Source organism: Branchiostoma belcheri, unplaced genomic scaffold (assembly GCF_001625305.1).
Source record: "Branchiostoma belcheri isolate BF01 breed outbred unplaced genomic scaffold, Haploidv18h27 scaffold178, whole genome shotgun sequence".
Taxonomy (NCBI): domain Eukaryota; kingdom Metazoa; phylum Chordata; class Leptocardii; order Amphioxiformes; family Branchiostomatidae; genus Branchiostoma; species Branchiostoma belcheri.
Genome location: NW_017803246.1, coordinates 190884 through 198847, shown reverse-complemented (window position 1 = coordinate 198847; position 7964 = coordinate 190884). Strand labels below are relative to the sequence as shown.

Sequence of the window (7964 nt, the reverse complement as noted above, 5' to 3'; positions counted from 1 at the left end):
AACTCCCTTGGCATGCTTATCTCTCTATCGTCCCTCGCGGCGGCATATAACTCGCGTCGCTCAGAGAAAAAATTACGCCGACGCCCAACAATACTGCGAAGGAGGCTACACTAGGGTGCCCTCAGTTTGCGATCGTAGGTCGTCGTACGATTTTGATGTATAGGAAGTTTCAAGTAGACTGTCACTGACAGGGAACCAACTGCCGTCAGGGCAGATTTTTCCGCGACAAGACATGTGAATGTTGTAGCACTCGTGCACGACCATCTCAATAACGCCCCAAGTTTGCGCGCGATCGGACGACGACTGTGTCCGGACCCTAGCAAAATCGGGCACCTGTCCGAGTCATGCACTGGCTGCGTAGCCTCTACCAGGCACCGCAGGTCGCTGGAAAAATACTAGTAGTAGAAATTGGCCAAAATAAAGACAAAATTTTCCGTGGGTCGCAAAATAATGTACACTCTCTAAGCCGGTTAACACCCTGGTCTAGTATTCTCTTTATTTTGGCAAATTTCTACTTATTTTTCTAGCGCTCCGCGGTGCCTGATAAAGGCTACACACCTAGCCTCCAATACGGATCGTAGAATTCGGCAAAAAGATAGCAAAATTGTCCAGGGGAATTTTGTTTCTTTCCCTCCGAAGCGTGGCTAGTCAAACCTACAAGGCGGCCAAATTCCCCTGGCAAATATTCTCCTATATGTGAGACTGGTGAGGTGAGTCTGGTAGAGACTACTACACACCCAGCGCACGCGAAGCCCGCCTTGCTGAAACGCTTTCCGTGTCGCGGATGTTGTGACAGCGAACCCGAGACGGGTACAGGGCCGGGACATGAACTATAATGGAGGGATTAGCGTGCCGGGGGTTCTGGTAAAAGGGCGCGGGACGGGCTACCCGCTATTCACCTCAAACAAACACGACATTATCGGGATCACAGGACGCCATTGTGGATTCATACAGGGCACAAACTGCCACATTCGGTAAAGTGTTCACTGTGGCACTTTGTGAGGTACAAGTCATTTTCCCCAAGGCGACTAAAGGGGACTGTATTCAAGTTCTTTATTTATCGCTACTGGTTTTATGTTACGACTTTTCACAGATTGATATCATGATTACAATGTATGTCACTTTTTCTGTTTTCCAACAGAAATTAGGAGAAAAGAAATTGGGAAAGACGATTCCACAACGTCTAGGGTCGGCAAGTTGTTCAAGAGTTAGTCGGGTAAGGGCATATGATGTCGTACCATTGTCGTGCAATCGCAAGTGAGGGTATTCCTGTGATAGTTGTGGATGTGCCGTACAAATTTCAGCTGTCTTGCTACTGTCTTTGACTCTCCTAGATTCTTGTCGGCGGTTGGTTGTGCCACAGTCTACTTGCAAATGCTGCGCTATTATATCAAATTCGTACGATTAACTCCGACGAATATGGGTCCCATTACCGAAAACACAACATTTTCCCGCAGGCCTAACCCTAACCTTAACCCTCTTCAACACCGCGCGTCTCAAGTAGAAATCCAAAAGTTCAGGAGGCAGAAAAACACGTGTGATATTGTTTGACGGTCCCCACAGTTGTGACTATGTAAGAAACAGGAGGAGCGAGTAGAAACAGATGAAAACCCCTGGTCCCGGGCCGGGGTTCGAACCCGCGACCTCCCGAGCACCAGCTTCAGATTCCGACGCTCTAACCACTCCGCTAAAAGGTCTAGAACCCCACTGTTACAACTACAGCGCCTTGTGTTTGTGTAAGAACGGTGACGCGCCTGATCCATGACTTCTGTCACACCTCAGGATGTCTCAGCAAGCTGATATGATCCGCACTTCGTGATGTAAGCCCGCTGTTCAGTCAAGTTCAAGAACAAAATAGTACGAGTTTTTTTTCTGTCTAGAGACAACTGCACATGATCTTTAAGCATAATCTCCAAGCAGATCTTTCGGTGGCTGCACACAAGACAGTATCAAATTGGCAAGACAGTAAATCTCAAATTGCAAGACAGTATCTCAAATTGCAAGACAGTATATCAAATTGGCAAGACAGTATCATGTATCTGTCGTTTGAAGCTACTCTCCAAGTAGATGTTTGGGTTTGGGGTTATTTTTAGCGTGCTTTAGGCTTTTTTATCGGGATTTCTCTTTTGCACTGGATTTGTTTTCTGCTTGGAGAGTAGTTTGAAGCTACTAAGACGCGACACGCTTCTTGCATCTAGTTCTTATTGACCGAGACACGAACGTAAGTTAAAAACGCGCTGATGAGGACAACCTCCCAGGACGGCTCAAGGGTTGCCACAAAACATGACTCAAGTCAAGACAAGACGCGACCTTACACGTGCCTTAAGGACACGGAGTTCGTCCCGTCTTAGAGACACTGACGATCATGAAGAGTTATATTGAATGAATGTTTAAATGAATAAATGAAGACCCTTATTGCACATTTTTGCATATCGGAGGTCTTCTTACGAAAACGAAAGTAACTATAGTCAAGGCAATACATAAACATTTGTTAAGATCTTGAGTTATCATTCTTCAATGTCTCCAATGAAATTTGAACCTGCAGTTAAAAAGAAGCTGCTAGGGGGCTTCAACCTCTCTTACTTCTTCATGAGCCCAAGATCTATTTACCTTTGAAAAAAATCTTCACCATAAATGACAATAAGGATCATTTCTTCCTCAGCAAGATTCAGCGTTAAGAACATAACAGCAGGTTCAGATCACGCAACCAGGATCACATCAACTCTCTAACACATCTACATTTCTGACAGAAGTCAGAATGGCTCCGTCTGTCCACAAACAGGGGACGATGTCGGGTATGGAAATCCCAACAAGACTGCGCGTCCCGACGACAGGCCAGGTCCGTCACTCCCACCTCTTACCGCTACACAGACTCCGTATGTTAACCTGTGTCTACCGCGGCTCTCCGCTACCCGTGCGTGATGACAAGCCGCTAGCCTTCATATAGCAAGCCAAAAACTGGGGGTTTGAGGGTCTTCAGGGTCTTTGTGCTATTTTCTGATTGCATATAGACAACATAGTCGTCTTGGTTGAATTACCCGTTTTTAGAACTGAGCTAATCAGAAAACAGCCGAAGACCACCAAACCCCCAGTTCTATAACTCCTCAGAGATAGTAGGTTCGATAAGTATATCGTACACGTAGAACTTCATGTTAGCACATAGTCTTATATCACCACATTTTTCTTGTCAATGTCTGTTTGCAATTAGCCCTCGGGCAGGAATTTGCAATAAATAAAGGCAACTTCATATAAGCCTGCTACGGAGGCTAACAGCCGAAGACCACCAAACCCCCAGTTCTATAAGCCTGCTACGAAGGCTACCAACCCGCCATATTTCTCCGCCCCACTGAAACCATATTTCACCTCACCTCGCCTCCGGGCCAGATGCAGAACTCCTCTCGTGAGGAACGTTAGAACCTTGATCAAAGTCTAAAGAAAAGATCAGACCCGTGTTTATTATTCCTGAAACTCCGACTTTACTCCGAGACGGGTCCAGAAGATCCCAAGATAACACCCGAAGACGTCTGAATTCTTGAAGACATTCTTTAAGACGGTGGAAGTGGGTTTGTCCTGGCGCGACGCCCGGTGGGCTCGAGGTGAGGCGGTGAGATTCACCGGGGGATGACAGACGGCTCCCTCGGGCAGGGAGGACGGGAGGCCGGGGAAACCGTCAGAGGGACTCGCGGTGACACAAGCACGTCCACAACAACGGGGAACAGGCGTTAACACAAATCAGTACTATTTTTAGTAGAAATACCAGCCTCTGCCCTGGACACCAAAATAATCTTAGGCCGAACATGCGACACGAACGCACGCACGCACGCGCACACACACACATGCACACACACACACACACACACACACACACACACACACGCACACACGCACGCACGCACGCACGCAAACATGAGGGGTGTAAATCCAGTGAAAGCGAAGAAGGAGACAACCGAAATACAACTCATTTGGGAAGATTTAAGACCTTTGAGGCACCCCCTTACTCATTAACCACATTTATAAACCCGTGAGATATTCCCCCGTCCAAACCATTGCTGCAGTTTTAAGTGCCGTGCTTTAGAACAGGCCTGCGACTGTCCCCAACTTTTCCAACCCGTGGCGTGGGACACACCGTCGGCAGCGCGCGGACGTGCCTGGACGGTAACTCGCTTCTTCGGGGACAAAACCCCGCGTTTTTATTTTGCTGGGAAGTTGTCCAGCTCGTAACTAAGCCAAGACAAATTATGGCCCTCTTAGGGTAGAATTGGCTCGATCCTGACAATTCTATCCCAGTGGAAGAAGGGCCTAAGGTTCTGCCTTCTCCGGTGTTAGCAGATTTGCAGGTGTGTGACACCTTTCTGCACCTGTACTCAGAAAAGTGAGAACCACCTCAGAAGAACCTTTAGATGAAAATGTTAGCGGATGTTAACTGAAACATTTCAGAGTATGTATTCAGTTGCAGGTTTCTTTTGTATGACACAGCTTCAACTGTAACGCTGAAGGCTAGACATCCAAGTAATGAGATACACGCGAAAACTGCTACTCAAATCAGTGTAAGCAACTATAGTTTTTAGATAACTTCAACTACAGATTTCGTTGGTCACTGACAAAAGTAGTGACTGCCTCTTGACACGTCCGACAGTTTTCAATAATGTACTTCCACTTGCTTGAGTTACTGCATTTCTGGCTAACTTTCACTGTAACTTGAGCTACAGTATGCTCGTATTGAAAGCAAACCCGACACTGCTGCTATCCTGAAACATGTATGGGAAAGCAACTCTACCACACACATGCACAGGAACCGGCCCTACAGAAACCGAGTCAAGAATGGTTTGTTGTTCTTAAGCAGTTCGAGCGGTCCAATAACAACTTTGCTGCATGCACCTGCACCCTTCCCGTACCTTTAGGAGACAACTTCAACCGATTTGGAGAGGGAAACTACACCGTTTCACGTGGGCACAACACTTAAAAACTTACCTACGTATCTATCTATTGGTTTGGCTGAGAATAACATACATGTATTATTAATCTGATCATTTAGCACATTAATTTAGTATCTGTAAAAAGATGCCAAAAGACGAAATACCACTAGCGATTTTGTGAACTGTTGACACAGATAAATGTGCCTAACACGTGTTTTGACAGACTTTTCTTACTAAAGTGGGTTAGGATCAGGCACGGTTCTGGATTGTTTTTCCGTATCCCAGAACGTAGACTTGTCGCAAGCACGGTTCAGGATACACGTGGACTATCTAGGTCCGTGCGTGGGCATGGTTCTGGATAAAGCATGCTTGGTTCTGGATAAACTTATCATAAAGCACGTTTGGTTCTGGATAAAGCACGTTTGGTTCTGGATAATGTTCGTTTGGTTCTGGATAAAGCAGGTTTGGTTCTGGATAAAGCACGTTTGGTTCTGGATAATGTTCGTTTGGTTCTGGATAAAGCAGGTTTGGTTCTGGATAAAGCATGCTTGGTTCTGGATAAACTTATCATAAAGCACGTTTGGTTCTGGATAAAGCACGTTTGGTTCTGGATAATGTTCGTTTGGTTCTGGATAAAGCAGGTTTGGTTCTGGATAAAGCAGGTTTGGTTCTGGATAAAGCACGTTTGGTTCTGGATAATGTTCGTTTGGTTCTGGATAAAGCAGGTTTGGTTCTGGATAAAGCAGGTTTGGTTCTGGATAAAGCAGGTTTGGTTCTGGATAAAGCAGGTTTGGTTCTGGATAAAGCAGGTTTGGTTCTGGATAATGTTCGTTTGGTTCTGGATAAAGCAGGTTTGGTTCTGGATAAAGCACGTTTGGTCCTGGATAAAGCAAGTTTGGTTCTGGATAAAACACTTTTGGTTCTGGATAAAACACTGTTGGTTTTGGATAAAACAGGTTTGGTTCTGGATAAAGCACGCTTGGTTCTAGATAAAGCACGGTTGGTTCTGGATAAAGCACGTTTGGTTCTGGATACAGCACGTTTGGTTCTGGATAAAGCACGTTTGGTTCTGGATAAAGCACGTTTGGTTCTGGATAAAGCACGTTTGGTTCTGGATAAAGCATGCTTGGTTCTGGATAAAGCACGGTTGGTTCTGAATAAAGCACGTTTGGTTCTGCATGGACACAACATCGCTATAGACCGTGAAGCACTTGTCAGGACTTACCTAAGAGTTGCCACTCCAGGACCGCCGAGGCTCACCACATATTCCTACAGAGACCCAGCGAATCTCACTAACATTAAGTTAAAGGTCTTCCCGCTCTCAGCCAAGCGCCAAAGCCAAAGCCTCAGGAAGGATGGGCGTCCACTTCAAGGGCGCCTCCCCAAGACCGACTCCAAGATAAGAACCCGCGACTTTCTACCGCGGCCGACGCGGCACTTGTTTCCTCCAATGTGGGGACGGTTCGAGAGATACGGCAGGGGATGGACCACGGGTTGCCTAGCGACGGGAAGGTTCGGTAGAGGCTGTGGAGGGGGTTGTGGCGTAACGGCAGGAATCGGTGGCATTTGAGGTTTCCTGTAGTAGTGCCAGACTGGAGAGTCTGAAGGGGGGTGACAAGGAAGCTGGCACAAATCTATTTGTAGCCCTAAATGTTAAAAAGGAGTCTTGCTAATAGTCAGTGTAGTTTAACAAGTCGCAAAAAGGATGGAAAAGAAACATTATCAGTACTGTAGAAAGCAGCTAGGGGGCCCATAATTGAACCTTAAACATGTCCTTTGTTAGCCCAGCATTTTCCCACATACTAGTACCAAATATTCTACTGAATGATCTATCCACAACTCCTCGAGTAGTGCAATTCACAAACAAAACACACACTAACAGAACAGAAAGTAGATATATACAGCCCTTTATCCTTAGATGTTGCCACTTACATGTAGTATTTACAAAGATTACACCAACCCACCTAGAGGGTTTACAATCGCTGAAACATCACTTCTGCAAATAAGGTCTAGACTAAGCCTGAAAACAGGACTTAAAGTTAACAAGTTGCTACATAAAACTAACAAGAACAAGTCTACATCAACTGTGTCTAAAATCTACATTGCAACAAGAATGTCTCAAGGACTAAAAATGCCACAATCAACATGGAGTAAAAACATAAAATAAAACATTTTTTGTCTTTGGCTGGGTAAATTTAAAACCTGAAATAAACATTTTGATTCCCTGATCTGTTAAGTTGTAATCTTTGGTCTATGCCTCTAAAACTAAAAAGAACTGCCTGAAAACTCTTGAAATTTGAGTATCCAGTTTTTGTACAAAGTATACAATACACATACATGTACAGATGGCAAGGAGACTTAATAGAGTTAGATCATGATTTCAAAGAACCTTAAAGGAAGAACCTAATTTTTGACTAGAAAAGTTTCAAGTCTTTAACTTCAAAATCGTTATCTTGAAAACAGAGTCTGATCACTAGGGTCCATTCCTTTAAGATATTTGGACGGTGGTTTTGCTACCTCTACAAGTTATTGCTACTTGTGATGTCTTACATGCAGAAAACCATTCAAGAATGCCAAATGGACCTAACCTTTCCAGAATTATTATTGCAACCTAAAATGCCGAAACTTAAAATGTACATGTCAACTAACTCCAGGTGTATTCAGTTACAGCTGAAACACCTGAAACACCTGTATATGATATAAGTTACAAGGAGCTGTAAGAAACACCTGTTCACCTGGTCAGTAGGTCATATATTCACCTGTACATGTTATCAAATAGTTAGTTTTGGGACAAAGTATTAACTCCAACCCAGCCCCACACCACCTATGTCGACTGCTTTAGTTAATCATCAAATATGACCATGAGCTATTTTTCTCAGGTATTGTGAATACTCTGTGTATGTTTTTTTTCTCCCTGGACAGTATACTCTGTGTACTTCTAACTGATGACAATGTCTTTCCCCCTCCCCTGTTGACCACTTCCCAGTATACATGTAGATCATGAGTTGTCTATCTCGGGTGTGTTATACTCTGTGTACTTACTTTTTC

At 44.7% G+C, this 7964-nt stretch overlaps 1 protein-coding gene across 1 annotated transcript in view; it reads right to left on the bottom strand.

Moving 5' to 3' along the window:
- LOC109467185 (carbohydrate sulfotransferase 1-like) overlaps nt 1-6351 on the bottom strand; it is a 35774-nt gene extending 29423 nt beyond the window's left edge. Inside the window, exon 1 of the mRNA XM_019765127.1 lies at nt 6142-6351. The gene's annotated coding sequence lies outside the window, so the exon portion shown is untranslated. The remainder of the gene's footprint in view (nt 1-6141) is intronic.
- Between the last annotated feature and the right edge of the window lie 1613 nt (nt 6352-7964).